This window comes from Cydia fagiglandana, chromosome 7 (genome assembly GCF_963556715.1).
Source record: "Cydia fagiglandana chromosome 7, ilCydFagi1.1, whole genome shotgun sequence".
NCBI lineage: Eukaryota > Metazoa > Arthropoda > Insecta > Lepidoptera > Tortricidae > Cydia > Cydia fagiglandana.
The window spans coordinates 17715646-17733035 of record NC_085938.1 but is presented as its reverse complement, the minus strand read 5'-3'; the positions used below and the strand labels follow the sequence as shown (position 1 = coordinate 17733035).

At 35.7% G+C, this 17390-nt stretch overlaps 1 protein-coding gene and 1 long non-coding RNA gene across 2 annotated transcripts in view; one reads left to right on the top strand and one right to left on the bottom strand.

Annotated features, from left to right (window-relative positions):
* The window catches only part of LOC134666050 (polypyrimidine tract-binding protein 2), a 652404-nt gene that overhangs the window by 102278 nt on the left and 532736 nt on the right, over positions 1-17390 (top strand). The gene's annotated exons all lie outside the window — the stretch shown is intronic.
* LOC134666351 (uncharacterized) lies at positions 13231-15169 on the bottom strand. Its single transcript, XR_010098484.1, has 4 exons — positions 15075-15169; positions 14833-14984; positions 14170-14718; positions 13231-13808 (listed from the first exon to the last, which is right to left on the bottom strand). It is a non-coding gene; the product is annotated as an uncharacterized LOC134666351 (long non-coding RNA).

Here is a 17390-nt window from a genome sequence, read left to right as displayed (position 1 = left end):
GTCCGACACAGATATTGACAATATTTTCTGTGTTGAAAAAATCATTACTCTAGCATCAAAACCCACAGAGGAAACAGTCGAGTACGTTTGTATGGAGAAATTACCACTCCTGTTGGCTCTTAAGCACAATTTATATGTATAGGTCTTCCCGTACATAGAATGAGATTCAGATCGCTTAGATAATTTATATTTGATTAAAATAATTTCTAGACTCGAGTTCTTTAGAGAAACTTAATTTAAATTAAATTAAATTCAGGATTCTGTCAAAGGATTTCTAATTTATTAGCGTAGATATAATATTTTATACTATAAGGTTTACGTTTCTGTGTCGCGGCTGGTATTCTACACTACATTTTCAACGAGGACACTTCTTCACTTTGTTCTAGTAAAATCGCCGGTGTTCTAATCAAATCGAGGAAAACTAAGATATAGTATAGTTAGTAAGATATAGTTAGGGATGTTGAATTCCAATTTATTCCAAAATTCCACGTCTACCGTTTCGTCGAGTCTCCCCAGTCATGTCTGTTATTATCTGTTAATGGCAGACAGTCAACCTTCGTCCTTGAATGCCGCCGACAAGTACAAAACACACGACCAAGGCAGGGGTAATGTGACAATTAAAATTTCAAGCACCGCGTGTATACCATATACCGGAATAGCGAGACGTTCCCTCGGATTGACTCCCTACTTTACTGTGAAGTCTGACTGAAGTTTCGGTTTCGTTTCCGCCGGTTTCGGGATAAAAACCATGTTTTCGGTTCGGTTTCGATTATGACGCCGCAACGGTGTGTGAGCGGGACAGCGCTAGCACGTATATAGCGATGTCCCTCGCGCACAAGTAGGGATCCGCGTTTATAAAACGGCTCCCAGGAAGCTGGGGGAGATAGAGCTGTCATATGATCGTCGCCATTATGGGGTCGTTTGCTATGGCAGTAAAATGTAGGGCACTCGCACCCTTACAAAAGGAATGCAATGAAGAGTATTTATCTTTAAGGTTCCGTCACACAGGCGAGTTTTCCGGGCGGGGCGTGAGCGCTTTATATGTAATAGCGGCGCGCCCCGCTCACGCCCCGCCCGCTAAGCGCGACTGTGTGACGGAGTCTTTAATGTGATACCCGCTTCAGAGGGCCTGCCGCGAAAGTATAAAACCGAAATTTCGTTATCTGCCTTTTGCTTTGCCTGCAAATTCGAGCGACAGTGAGCTAGATAGTAATAGTATATGCGACATTGTGTGTTCGTTTGCTATGGCAGTAAAATGTAGGGCACACGCGCCTTAACAAAGAGAATGAAATGAAGAGAATATCTTTATTGTGATACCCGCTTCAGAGTTGGTCAGAAGATCGGTCCAGAATTTTCACGAACTGGGACACACGCGTCTTCACCAAAAGTAGGCAGTGAAGAGGAGAATAGGTATATTTATAATAATACCCCCTACAGGCGAGAAAACTCGGCAAGAAGACTTGCTCCAGAACGTAGTGAACCGTCCTATATCAGGCGTGGCTCACTCCGCGATTTCGTCGCTTTGCTACAGGTAGCTAAAAGTACATCCGTCGGACCCCAATTTTGGGGAAAGCCATAAGCCGCGCGTGGCCCTGTCGCCACCTAGCGGCCATATCTGTGCTGATCGTAACAGACGCGTTTTGTCAGAGAGTGAGTCTTCTGTACCTAGTACTATTATTTATTCTGTGCCTATGTGTATACCTAATCTTTTTGCTTTCTCGCCCGTGAAATCCCATCTGACTTATAGACATCAAAGTACACCCAGTTTCAGCTAAGAGCTCGCCAAAACTCACACGGTGGATGTAAGTTATTTAAACGACTATTAGTTAATATCTCGTACCATTCTTCCTAATTAGTCTTGAATGGTAGTGCTACGCTCCGTTCCGCGCCGCCTGCGCATGGCAGCGTTCCAGAAGAATGGAAGGATTTAATGTACAGTCGCCATCAGATATATCGGAGCGGCCAAGGTGCTCACAAATATCTGAACACGTCTCTATTGTCAAGGCGTTAGAGTGCGTGTTCAGATATTGTGAACACCTTGGCCGCTCTGATATATTTGACGGCGACTGTACCTGCTCCCGTGTTTCATAGTTTCATCTACACTATTTCTTTGGCCGTTCAAAGACTGAAAGCCGTTCATTGAAAATCCGACGAGGGATAAGGAATCAAATAAATACCTAAGCTGTAGGAAACTAGAGCGTTCGGGATTTTTCGGATCCGTTCGGCTCACCATCGCTCCGAACAATTGTTCGAGTCCCTTTGCGTGCACAACCACAGATAAGATAATTACATGAATTTTGACAACCCTGAATTGCCAAAATGCCATACATTAGAAAGGAACAGCATGATTCGTCCTTGAACCGCTGTCGAACTTCGGTTTTGTAGAAAGTTTCCTTTCTGTACGGTAGTACGCTTAGTACAAAGTTCAAAGTATCATTGACCGAGCGAAGGTTGGACAAACTTTCTTTCGTATGTCCGGATTCACAGGTCACATTTCTCAACTGATTCTCGTGAAATTTGGTGAGCACGTCTGATAATTATATATCTATACAATTTTCAAAATGGCGGAGCCATGGGGGTTCGTGAGGTCTACAGCTCAACGCCTAAAACTTTTAATTTTTAAACCTGTGCTTCTCTTAATAGTTTATTTCACATAATGCCGTTCTGACAGTTTTCCTAATTAGTGTTGTAAGGTTCTGACACGCTTCGCTTCGAACCAATTGCACATGGCAGTGTTCCAAAAGAATAAAGATTTACGCACTGACATACTTTTGGCTTAAAAAAAGGTGTAGAGGGATGAAGGAATCAAAATAAATCCATCCTATCCCATATATCCTGTGCCATAAATTTGTGTTTTGTACAATAAAGAGTTTATACATACATACATACATAAATATACTCAAATATAAAGGTTAATTTTGAGCTTATAAATATAAATGTGCACCCCTAGCTCGGTGGAAGTAAGTTATCCATATACTTATTACTTATTAGCCTATATTATATTAGGCTATTGTCGAAGGTTTATTATGAAATTTATGAATAACTTAACCCCCCTCTCTCCTAATCTATTGTTTTTTTTTACTAATTATTCTTGTATGGCATTAATACGCTTTGATTCGCGCGGCTTGCCAATGGCTGCGTGCCAGAAGAATAAGTACCTAAGTAAGGATTTACGAAAAATATAAAACTGAGGTTCTTTGGTATCTGGGCACAAATACTTAAATACAGGATACGTGGGACAATAATGACCGAAATATTTTTTAACTTTGAAAAATGTTATTGTATGTACGTCGTATGTAAATAGCCGCTTATCCACTAAAGGCAGTCTCGGGTCGGGCTAGACATAATGTACCTACTTATGTACTAGTTTTTCTTACCTGGAAATGTTTGACATGCCAGTTAATATTATAGTGTAAACAACATTATTTGCGGTATTTGACGTCTGTCACTCACAACAGCAATACTATGTAAAATGTCTTGCACATCGAAATCGCAAAGGAAAACAACTGCACTGCGAACGTTTACGTTCTACGTCTTTTTTTTTTTTTATTTTAGGGTTGGCCGGACACCACCGTCATGAATCGGTAGTCGTCTAAATAAATCGATATTGATTTTTCATTTTTCTTTTAATAAAAATAAGGAAAAGGTGGATAATTAACTGTAAATATGGATATATTTATCGTCACTTAACAGACAACAAATTTGACACAGAAATAACATAAATAAACTTTAAAATAGATCCCCAGTTAGTTTCAATTTTGACAATGGGTGCGACCTACTCGGTCGGTGTATTAAATGCATTTAGCTTGCGGGAAAACCATATCCCACCAAAAACATAAATGTAAAAAAGGAGAGCCAAGTTCAATACAAAAATTATGCTTGGCTGTGGGGCTCGCCGCAAAAAGAATGGAGATCTAAATGAGTGCCACTGCCAAGTTCTATGCAAAATCCAAATATGTATTTATAGGAACAAAATAACATTATAAACAAGTATTAAACTCTATTTCTTTGCTTTATTGGATACCTATAACAATTGCTGTTATTTAAAAAAATGTGAGATCTTAAAGTAGGTTAGATTTGACTTGGCCAGTTTTCATTACATCAATCATTTTATATATATTGTAATTCTGATAAAATCTGGCCAAGCCAAATCTAACCTACTTTAAGATCTCACATTTTTTTAAATAACAGCAATTGTTATAGGTATCCAATAAAGCAAAGAAATAGAGTTTAATACTTGTTTATAATGTTATTTTGTTCCTATAAATACATATTTGGATTTTGCATAGAACTTGGCAGTGGCACTCATTTAGATCTCCATTCTTTTTGCGGCGAGCCCCACAGCCAAGCATAATTTTTGTATTGAACTTGGCTCTCCTTTTTTACATTTATGTTTTTGGTGGGATATCAGTACTTTTTGTAAAGAAAACTAGGCAGGTATTGAGATTTAATGTTTTTTCTTGTGTTTCCGCTGTATGGTTTTTACTTCTGTTCTTTGTATAATTATGTGGTGCCGCGCGCCGCCGACGACACACCGTTGGCCGGTTGTTTAGAGCGTATTACAAGTTTTTTGTATGGGGACACCACTTATTTTTTGACTAAACTTTATTTTAATATAGCAAATATAATAATACATATATTGGGGTAGTTTCAAATATCTGCTTGTAACGGTTCTTGGTTCTTGTTCTTGTAAATATTTTTTTGTATGGGGACCCCCCCTATTTTTTTATTTTTTTTTATTTTTACATTTTTTCCTACGCTTACACACAATAACCGAGCTGGATTCCAAATTTCATCCTTCTAGGTCATCTGGAAGTAGGTTAGGTTTAGGTACTTATATGTCAGTCCCAATAAAAAATGGTTTTTTTGTATGGGAACCCCCCCTATTTTTAAACTTTATTTTATTTTTAGATTTTTTCCTACGGTTACACACAATAACCGAGCTGGATTCCAAATTTCATCCTTCTAGGTCATCTGGAAGTAGGTTAGGTTTAGGTACTTATATGTCAGTCCCAATAAAAAGTGGTTTTTTTGTATGGGGACCCCCCCTATTTTTTAACTTTATTTTATTTTTAGATTTTTTCCTACGGTTACACACAATAACCAAGCTGGATTCCAAATTTCATCCTTCTAGGTCATCTGGAAGTAGGTTAGGTTTAGGTACTATAAGTCATAAGTCAGTCTTAAAATTTACGACTTTTTGACCTTCATACCTTTATAACCGTTTGAGCTAGCTTCATGAAATTTGGGCTTCTAGATATCCTTATGGATATAATTAAACACACGTAGTTTTATATGTTTACGTCAAAGATGTTTTGAGTTATAGAAGGGTCAAAAGTGGCACCAAGTGGTTCGTGTAATATTACACTCGGCGCTGGCTAGCCAGTTCCTTTGCTTGAACTTGGCTTGACACGCTGCCGCGTGTCTAGATAATTCTAGCTTTATTTAAATCTCAAATAAAAATTCATTATACGTCACAATTCGATACCTCAGTCTACGTGCCATCCAATCGTAATCGCTTGCTGTGACAATCGATTTGCGTTAGTTACATCTCTATATACGTCAGTCATAATGTGTCAAATACCGCAAATAATGTTGTTTATACTATAAGCAAATTTACGATACTAACTGTATTTAAAATAAGATATGCGTTATTAACATCACGAAACTCCCCGCCATTACCCTGTTAATATAATTTATAAACCACGCCTGCCAAAACATTAACTTCTGCTAAGTAATAAAGTATCCTATCTATTTGAGCGGACGTTTATTTAGCGGGACAAAAGGCGATATGATGAGAATGTTCAATTAAATAAAACAAAACCCGCCTTCGGAGGTATTGTGGCGTGGCGTGGCGGCCGAGATCACTATAGTTCACTAGATATAGCATAACAGATGGTCTAGCCAAGGTGACAATGGTATAGTTGACGTCAAAGATATGTTTACATTTATCGCCCTATTGCAAAGGGGTAAGGTGCAAAAGTGTAAACATATTTTTGACGTCGACTGTACCAGTAGGTACGCCCCGCGATTGTTGCGCCATTTAGGGTCCTAGCTAAATTGGACGTTCAATACTTACGCTATAGAATTTCCAATTTACCAAACCTAAATACGACACCCATACCCATACGAATGTACCCGGAAAGCTGCAGTCCGCGACGAATGGCGCCGTATTAGCAAGATCATCACTCATCGAGATTCACAATGATGACCACGACCACTCTGGCAAGAGTGTACCGACTAAGAAGAACCCTAAATGGCCGACTGTATAATGGAAAGTCGTTTGAAAGCATCCTGCCTAAAAACCAATTCGATGGATCAAATCAATAAGTCGCGTTGCGAGTTGCGAGCACCATGCTTCTTAAAATACATGCGGAAACCCAACAAAAAAAAATACTGAAGATAAAATGGGCACTTGTAGTTACAAAAGGTAAGTGCAGTAACCTTTTTAATTAAACTTAAGAAGCATCATTTATGAAACACAAAAATTTAACCTTATCACCACTTATACACCATTTGCAATGCATGAACAAAATGCATGTTAGAAGCGTATGTAGGTATACGATAGGTATATAAGTTTCAAGGGTGTATGCGACGTGTATAAAAAAATGGATGTGGCCAGCCTTTGCGGGATCTAGTGCGAGATTGTCTTTGCTTGGCGGGGAATAGCGTTGGCGTTGAAAGGCGAGGCGAGGCGAGGCGTGGCGGACGTCCGATGCGGGCAGGCTGTCAGGCCTATTCGGATTTCGAGATAATCGCAAGATCTAGAGACGATTTAGAGATCAACTAGACTACATTAGATATCGACTAGATGTGACTTGGATATCTAAGTCATAACTTGTCAAAATCGTTCAAGAGGACCTCCAGAATCGCGGAAACGTCAAATTTGACATATCTATCTTACAAATATCTTTAAATTATCCATATCGTAACTTGTTGAAGTCTAGTAGAAATCTAATTCATTTTCCGAATCGAGCCGTGTGACGGGTATGGTTGGCGCGCGAGGCGTCGCGGCAGAGATTGCACGATACGGAGTGAGAGACGTCTACGTATGTAAGTAATTATATGTGTATGCGTGCGATATAACTCGAGGTTGTGGGTTCGACCACTGGCTAGTAGTATACTTTTTTTACCAAGAAACAATAGGTATTCACCAACCTGTTGCTAGATAAGTCATCTGAAACAGATGCAGCAGTAGATATCAGTCGCCTATTTGTTGCTAGATAGAAGAAGACCAAAAAATACTTTAATAAATAAAAACAGCCATAAAAAGTAACACTAACTGTCATGTAAACCGCAGTGATTTGATAACTTTATATTTAAGAATAACACCCAAATACAGTGTGTGTCTGACCACGGGGCTTTAAATCCAGGGCTCGATTCTACTCGCTAAACTGAGCTACTTTTACTATGGCACCAACCCCGAAATCCCAAAACAATTTTTTTACTCTTTCATACATTTTGGCTGATCAGATGTCGACGTTTTCTATGGAAAAGCCAAAAATTTTCCCGATTTTAGGGTTGGTCCCATAGTAAAAGTAGCTCAGTTTAGCGAGTAAAATCAAGCCCTGGATTTAAAGCCCCATGGTCAGACACACCATGTATACGAGCTATCAACAGTGACCAGAAGGACGTTATCTTCGCGTCATAAAGTCTTTTCCTCAAGGTTATTTTTTTATTGCGTAACATTGACAGAATATTATATTTTTATTACGATAATAAAAATATGTTTAGGTACTATACTACTTGAACTCATCACAATATATATGAAAAATAAATTAGAAGCAATCTTTGCAATATTTTGTTATACTGAGAAAAAACACAAATAATCACGGCAAAAATATTGTTGGTAAACAAGATATTTGCGATCAAAGTAATGAACTAGATTCAAAGTGGCTATTACAAAGTTGTGAAAAATGTCATTTCTTCGCGCCCATAGATAACTTATTAAAACTTTTGCTACATCAAAGCAACAGCTATGGGTATCTCCACGTCAAAAATAAGTACACATTTTGCGTTTTATTACTATGGTATACAGTGCAAAGACGTATACTTTTTTTTAAGAGGTCCGTAGACGTAGGTGTGTTTAGCTATTGCCTATTACCTACACTGACACACAGTGTAAAAGATTTACTCTGTCAAGATATACAAATAAAAAATAAAAAATGTCCTGTAAAAAAAAAATAGATTTGTAGTCGTTTGTTGTAGTCGTTTAGATTTTTGAATGCTAGTACAACCTGTCTAGTACAAATACTTAGGAACTCGAATACCTTTACAAAACTGTTAGATAAAATTCCGAAATTCACATTTTTGAATTAATTTCGTTTGTTGAACATGTGTTTTAAGCAAACATTACTTTAAAAATATTTCATGCATGTATTAGCCCATTCGATTAACTATTCTGTGGCAAAAGTCCTAATCCGTAAGTTAAAGAAACACCTGTAATTGACATTTATTCTATAAATCAATTGTATGTTTTAATACAATGCAACTGGCGTTTAGTGTTCAAGTTAAAGGATTTGTCCAAAGTCCCTGGGGAGCCTGTACCTAGTAGATAACAACATCCGAGAGGCAAGATACAAACTTTAGGACGGCGAATTATTCAATCCGAGTTACAATAATAACTTAACTATGCAGATGTAGGTCGAGATATACGGTAAAAAGTTGTTTTGTAAATAATAGTGAAAAAACCATATCGAAGAAAATTTATTTGTTTGTGTGTTTCTGTTAATATGTTTAGGAATTTTCCGCCAGTCTGGTTTTGGACGGCTTTTTCCAGCTCCTTCCAGCCTTCACAAATTTCAATTTTCTGGCATTGGCGAACCTCCTCTAATCACTCATCAGATTGTCACGAAGTTGTAATATAAGAATCGGCATCGTCGTCGTGCGATTCTCTTATCTTTTCGTTCCCTGCGATCTTGACTTAATGCATCATAACCAGTATCTGTAACCTGTCTTCAGCTAAGGTCATCACGGTCATCATCTGTATATCCGTGCCTATTCTAAGCTTAACCGAGCAACTATCTCTTTCAGAATATCCTAGCGTAAATGTGTACCAGGAAATTGATTCACGGAGCAGGATTACGTCCGCACGTACCGCGGCACTTTGGCGGTGCAACTCTTGCATTTTTAATGGAAAGTTTGCAGCTCGGGCTGGGCCAAACTTGCGTTTTCCGGTGCCAACGTAATTCACTAAGCGAACCTGCAACTGGAGGTAAGCTGGCTGGGGGCTTTACTTTTTATTCAACACGCTTCTTGTAGGTTTGATTGCAGGGAAGTCTACGAAGAGAAATGTATTTTTTTCAGTCATTTCATGATGCTGATAGCTATAAGCTTATTTATCAGTCAAATGCTGGCTATAGGTACAGCCAAGGAATTTGTTTTCCGTGCCACATCGTACGTTGTCACATCAAATCAATATAATAATGTATTAGCCGCAAGGGATCCCATAATATTATTATCAAAGTGTAAAGGCACAGCATTTTTTTTACATGTGACGTAACGATTTGGGCAGAGTAAAGCGTATTTGTGTTAATCCTTTTGGATAGTTAAAGGTTCATTTTTACATGCAAAGGTTGTAATACTTATTTCTTTTTTTATATGATACCTTGTATGGGGACAATTAACGCCTTTTTACACAAAAAACCCACAGTTTTTTGTACGATTTTGAACTTTAGTACTTAAAACTTAGTGCCATTGTGTAAATAAGTAGCCCCTGGTGTTATTCGGTAAAGTAAACAAGCAGGGCAGTAACTCGTCGGGGCACTTACTCGTACCATTACGAAGTCGCGGTGCGAAGAGGTACCTGCCTTATCACTGTTTTTATTTCCAAATATTAATATTATATTCCTGGTGCTTAGTTTAGTTGTCCAGTTACTTGTAATTATGATAATAAAATAGTAAATTGTGCTCTTTGTTATATTTTAGGACCATCAAACTATAGGTGTACCGGTTTTTAATATTTACTTTCGACCAAGTGTTGGCACACCCATATTGGCCGCGAAGTCCCATGTCATGTCACCCATGTGACCCATGTCAAAATTCTGTTCTTCGTTTTGCGATATATTTTTGAGGGACATGTCAAGAGTCATTTGTAGGCAAAGTTAACTGTTTTACGGAAAAATCAAGTTTCATTAATCTCTCTTTGTTTTCTTACATTTCGGGTAAACTGGTATGCTAAATTTTTTACTGCGCATATGTTTGTTTAAATATTTGGGAAATATAAACAGATGTAGTAGGTAATTATCGTCCTCACGCTATGTATTAATTAATTATTAATAGTCATACATTTATTTATTATTGCTATGGCTGTCCGTAGTGTCCGTATGTAAAGCCGCGTTTTAAAGTTCTAGAGTTCCTTTAAAGTGTTTTTTATTTTATCTTAATTTGACTTTAGTTGTTAAATAGTTAGTAATCAAACTTTTGTTTCTGTTACAACTGTGTCAGAACTTCAGAAGTGCAGTTGGTAAGTAGTTTTAATTAGTTACTTCTAGTTTTAGTTACTATACCTAAGATTTATCTCGATGAGACAGATTTTTTGCTCAACTATTAACGATGTTGTGGATAACCACAACATCGATATCAACGAATTCATATAATTTTTATAAATTATACGAATTCATATAATTTTTATAAATTATACGAATTCGTTGATATCAGCAGATATTCGTTGAGTCAGCGTTATAATTATGAATAATATAGGTAGGTACCTTATTATTCGCGAAATAAAATACATCAGTAAGAAAACAGTCTAGTTATGTCGAACAAGAGTAGACAGCTAGTACTTTTGTTATAAAACAGATAGTCACCGCCCGTCGAGAGTCCATTACTGGCCCATCGCCTTATCAACAAGACACACGCGCCAAGGATTTGATGCGGATATGCACACGTATTATACGCCTACCCATAACCATATCAACAGCCAAGTGTACCTACGTAGCTACCTATAGTGAAGTACTACTACCTATAGATAGACTATACATATATACCTTTACCTATAGGCGGCTACATAGTGAGCTACATACTATGGGTCAAAGCGGCCAAACACATTTTGGAGAAAGGTAACTTCTCTGGTCAATACGATGAAGTCAAAAAAGTACCGAAAATATGTATCCCACCGCCTGTAAGGATGTACCTATCGTAAAAATTTGTTTTTCATTCTCTTAACTTTGCGTTACAAGTATGTATAGTTGTACAAGAAAGACGCGAACATCGAACAAGTCTGGCATAAAATAAAATGTGTACTTATGACCCCAAATAATACTTTAGATTTTTACGAACTGAATATTTCTGGCCTTCCGTAACCCACAACGCTGTAAAGCTGTAAAGTGAGCTTATTATTGGCCTAGAACGATCTAAATAAATTATATAATAATTTATTTCTTTAATAACTAACTTTAATTTAAGTACACTACTAATTGGTTGTTCAACATAATAACTGTATGTGATCCTGTATTCTAACATCTCATCTACTCGTGAGCTCAGCGTATATGCACGAAGATATGGACCAAAATAAACATGACGCCATTCCGGTTATTGTTTGTACGGCTAGAGATGGGTAGGGGTGAGTAAATACTGAGTATTTACTCGGAAGAGTACTAACGTGTATTAACAATATCTATACAATAAAAAGCATATAGGACGCTTAATTTAGGAAAAAAAGGTAATTATTAGTGAGAGGTAAAATGTGATAGTGAATAGTTAACAATTTTGTTCTAAATAAGAAGGTATTTACTTTAAAAATATGGTACTTAAATTCTATCGATGATCTAGATAACTGCATGTCGCGCAAAAGTGCATGCACTGTTAAAAATATTCAGGGAATTTTACATAATTTTAGGGCAACTTTCGTTGCCCTAACTTTTCTGTATTTTTACATAATTATGTAATTTTACAAGGCGTATGTAATTTTACATATCGACCTGATTTCATTATTATGTAATTTTACATTTATGTAATTTTACATAATCAAACAAATTGACGGTTATGTAAAATTACATTTATGTAATTTTACATAATCATACTGTCAGATATGTAAAAATCTCACTTATGTAATTTTACATAATCTGTAAAATCTCATTTATGTAATTTTACATATCCGTAAAATTTCACTTACGTACTTTTACATTTTTTTCGGTAATATTACAGGGTAATTGTATGTTTTGTTACAAATTTCGTATGTATAAATACATAAAGTTTGTGTATTAGTAATGATTTTTATGTATGATTACATTTTATTCAGTAATATTACCGAATTATTATGTATTTTGTTACAGATTTCATGTGTGAAATTACACCAACTTAATGTATTATTAATGTTTTTTGAGTATTTTTACTTTTTATTCGGTAACATTACACAATTATTATGTGTTTTGTTACAGATTTCGTATGTAAAAATACATTAAGTTTTTGTATTATTAATGATACTTTATGTATATTTACATTGTATTTGGTAATATCACAGAAGTAATATGTGTTTTATTACAGATTTCGTATGTGAATTTACACAAAGTACATGTATTATTAATGATTTTTTTAAGTATTTTTCCTTTTTATTCGGGAATATTACCGAATTATTATGTATTTTGTTACAGATTTCGTCTGTAAAATTACACAAACTTTATTTATTATTAATGTTTTTTTAAGTATATTTACTTTTTATTCAGTAATATTACAAAATTATTGTGTTTTATTACAGTTTGCGTATGTGATTTTACCACAAACTTTATGTATTTTTAATGATTTTTAAGTATTTTTCCATTTTATTCGGTAATATTACTGATACAATTTATGTATTTTCACATAAGAAAACTGTGATTTTAAATATGGGCAAGGTAAAATTACTTGTTGTTTGTGTATTATTACCTGTAAAATTAGGTAATATTTCATGTTATTAGGGGATATTTTTCTGTAAAATTCAATACAAATTCTGTACATTTACGGTAATTCTCCGGATTTAGTTATTAACCATTCGTTAGTTTTTTTTCTTATGTATTTTAATTAATGCAGCCTGTCTGCAGACTGCATTTATTAAAGTACATAAGAAAACAAATACCAACTTGCTAATAGCAAAATCCTGAGAATTATCGATAGCATGTAAATGTACAAAATTTGTATTGAATTCTTTAGGAAATATCGCCTAATAACATGTAAAACGAACTAATTTTATCAGTCATAATATACAAACAACAAGCAATTTACAGTTTGGAGGTTATTTAATAAAAAACAAAATTACAAAGAAATAAATTTATTGAATTTCACACACTCAAATTATAGAGCACACGCGTATATACACGTCTACGTGCATATTATTATTATTTATTCTGTGACAGAGTACAAAAAGTAGAAGACATATACGACACTATAAATTATATCTTATGTACATAAGTACTTCTTATGAATTAGTCTTATAAAAGTTTCGGTTAATAAGGCCTATGTGAATCTAATGCGTGAAACCTATACCATTTCAAGTAACGAATTGTCTGAAAATGTTTGTTACTGACATTAATTATAGTTAGTTTTTTTAGCATTAGAAAGAACTTGCAAGAAGTTAAGCGATCTTGACATGTCTTTTAATTGAAAAACGCTTTTTAAAAATCAAAAACTATTACTTATGACTTCCTTCTTTAGGATTTATTTTAATAAAAATATACCTTTGTATAAATTCTAATGTGTTTTGACAGTCCACTGGATATTCCATATTCAAGTTGCAGTAAGCCGCCATCAATAGTTGTAACGACGTAGGCAGAATCTGTTTCGCTAACAATCGTTTTTTCTACCAGCAAGTAATATAATTATATTTTCATTATCTGTGGACAAAAAACATAATGGTTAAAACAGGTAATATAATAGGCCCCCAAATTTAATACTTCCTCCTCAAATAAGATAATTTATCGTATTACGTTAAGTGGCACTACTAGTGAGTAAGGGTACAAGTCTCGGGCAGCGCAGTTTTAAAAGGGTGTAAGTTCCATGCCCCTTTTACAACTAAGCTGCGCGACACTTGTACCCTTTTTTCACTAGGGCCACAGGTTTATTCAATACATTTACGTTTTAACACTGTATGTTTCATATAGATTATATTATGATTAATTATAAATTATATGAAACATACAGTGTTATGCTTCGCAGGTAAGGCATTTTATCATTGTAATAATAATTAAGTCTCACCTAAAAATACAATGTTAGGCGCAGCTATTTCGGATAGCTCTGCAACTTGAACCCTGGTTAATGGTTCCTGGAAAAGAAAAAGTTAATAAGATTAGTAAATGGAACTACTATATTTAGGATGGTACCTCATCTGGAAGAAAATGGATTATGAATTATATCTTGGGTATTGCTCTCCCTCTATGTGACGGATGATCAAAATAGCGTGGGCCTATGTTGCACCAAACCTGAGTTCCACTAGGTACAGCCAGGGTTCAGCATCAGCTCTATCTTGTCAACTTCAAGCGTCAAATTTTTAAATTGACATCATACTGCAAAATAAATGTGGTTTGAGTCAGCACATTAATGCTTAACAGTAGGTATCCAATTATAGTCTATTCTACAATACACTACATTCTACAATTACACAAAAAATATTTCATTACGAAAAGTCAAATTAATTTAGATTTACTCACCTTTTTCAATGATATTTTTTAAAGTTGGGTCCATTATTGGAACAGCTTTCTTGATTGTTTGGTCTACTGACCAAATTTTAATAACGGGCATGTTTTACTGTAAGAGAATAACACAATTTATTAGTGTTGGTGACTATTTAATTAACCTACACAATCAAGCATGTACTAATATCGTTTTAAATTTAGATGTACTTAGCTAATAAATACTTACATTTTTTTAATGGCATACGACGAAAGCGGCTGCTCCAAGATTTTGTAGATCAGGTCTGATCCACCCTGGACGTGGACAGGACACGATATCAACTGGACTTTGTAAAGGACGCCGAGGAAACCGTTACAAAAAAGGTGAACCGCGAACCCTTTCTGGAAGTACATAACGTTTTGAGGTCTAATGCAGATTTCACTAGATATTCGATGCAAGAAAGTAAAGGTATATCTAATACTTATATTTACCTGTTTTCTTGTATGCTATCTCCAATTTATTTACACGTTTACACATGTACTACGTTCTACGCACAGCGAGTGAGCGAGCGCCATTTTGATGTGAACTCATGAACTGCGCAGCGCACAGCGCAGCTACGGGGGGGGGGTGCGCCTGACTAGCGATCGCGTGATCCATGTAGCTCGCGCGCCATTGGCGCGCGTTATAATATTGATCCGTGATTGGGTGTGTGCTAGTGCCGCACAAAATTCGTCCAATCCGCGAGTGCTAACGGATATGAATTCATATTTGAAGATTTATAGTTTATTTTTCGAAATTAATAATTAGGTACACAATTTTACCAATAATTGCTGACATTGGTACATATAAATAACATCGTAAGTTTTGTTGCTTCCAACTTTGATGCTGTAATTCACATTAAGGGGTTCCCTGGAGCCAATGAATGACCTATCTGAATCCCTTAGTTTTCTAATTTCTTTTTGGAGCTTATCATACGGTAAAGTTGAAAAGAATTTATGTACGAAATAGGTATCATTTGATATTTACCAATCGCTTTTCGGTGAAGAGGAAAACATGGTGAGGAAACCGGACTAATTCCAACAAGTTTCCTAGTTTCCCCTCTGGGTTAGAAGGTCAGATGGCAGTCGCTTCTGTAAAAACTAGTGCCTACGCCAATTCCCGGGATTAGTTGCCAAGCAGTTCCCAGGCTCCCATGAGCTGTGGCAAAAAGCTGGGATAGCGCGAGGAAGATTTATTATCATAGGGTAAAGTGCCCTATTACCAGCCACCTGCATTAATCGTTGAATAACTTTTATAATATGTCCAAAACTACACGGAATGTTTGTAAGTATACACGGTGTAATATGAGGAAACCGAATAGCTTTAACCACGCATTTCTGAGGTCAAAAGAAAGAAAAAATGTAAGATGAGTTTAGGTATACTTCACCAAAAAAATAATTTTTGTTGTTGTTTTGTTTTTTCAATTTCTTGAATGTACATGTACATAAAAATAAATGTTATTTGATGTTGATTGGTAAACTTTTCACTTAAAATTGATTTTTACATTTTTTTTTCGTAAAACCTACTTTTTGCAAAGCGTTACTTGTCACTTTTTGATATCTATCAAGAAGGATATTTTAGACTACGTCCCATAGCAGCAACATCACCATCAAAAAGGTCTTTTACACTGTGTAACAATAAAAACTTGTTTTTTTTTAATTAATATTATCTCTGAAACTAGGCGAATTTCAAAAAAGTTTATAGGACATTTTTGTCTCTAAATATGATCAGGAATACGCAGTTAAAATTATTAGGTTTAAAATATTTCGGTTTCCTCATGTTACACGGTGTATTTGTCCGCGATTATCTCGCGTTTAGCTGAACCGATTTTGATGTGGTTTTCAGAAAAGTGTTTGTTACATTCGGGAGAAGGTATTAGTATACATAGAGCTGAGCTGATGCTGAACCCTGGCCGTACCTAGTGGAACCAGAAAAGACAAAACTGTGGAAAAATACAATTGGACAGCGCGGCAATGCCGCCAGCCTTCTTGGCACCCTGCCCAAAGGCACAGAGCTGGAGCCAGGTTTTTATTTATAATTTTAGTTTATATTGTAGTTAGTTGTAGCTTTATGTAGTTTTTAATTACATGTAGTTAATAATTTTTTTAAACATATTTGCTGTGACTTAATTTTTTAATAAAAAGAGACGTCATGATCGATTACCTTTTTTCTAATTGGGGCATTTTACCCTATCCCATATTTACTTAAAAATTAATTGGGAGGAAAACTAACTTTTTATCCCGCCAGGTGGGGGTGGCGAATTAGCGACTTTACCTCGCTTTGACATAAAAACTGTCAAACCACATACATTTTTTGTAAGTTATTCTATTCTTGTAAATTTTTCTCAAAAATGCCTATGTCTGATATGAATATTTGACATATTTATTTTTAGAGACGTCAAAGACGAACCCAAATAAATAGGTACCTACCTAGATATGTATGTAGATTTCGTATTAAGTAACTAAGTATTTCTATCTTTACATAATATGAATGAATCTATTTATCTTTAAGTAGGTATTAGTAGTAACGATGTGGTGTGAGCACAAACCGATTTTGCCTAAAATTAATTAGGTAAGTACAGTCACCTGCAATAATATGTTACTCTTCGAAGGCCGCAATAATATGTGACACGCTCGTATGGCTCTACAGATAAGGTCGTGTCAGATATTTTTGCGGCCTTTGAAGAGTAACATATTATTGCAGGTGACTGTACCTACTTACTAAGTAAGTACCTAAGTACCTTCTTAATTTCGACCGCACGGGCGGCA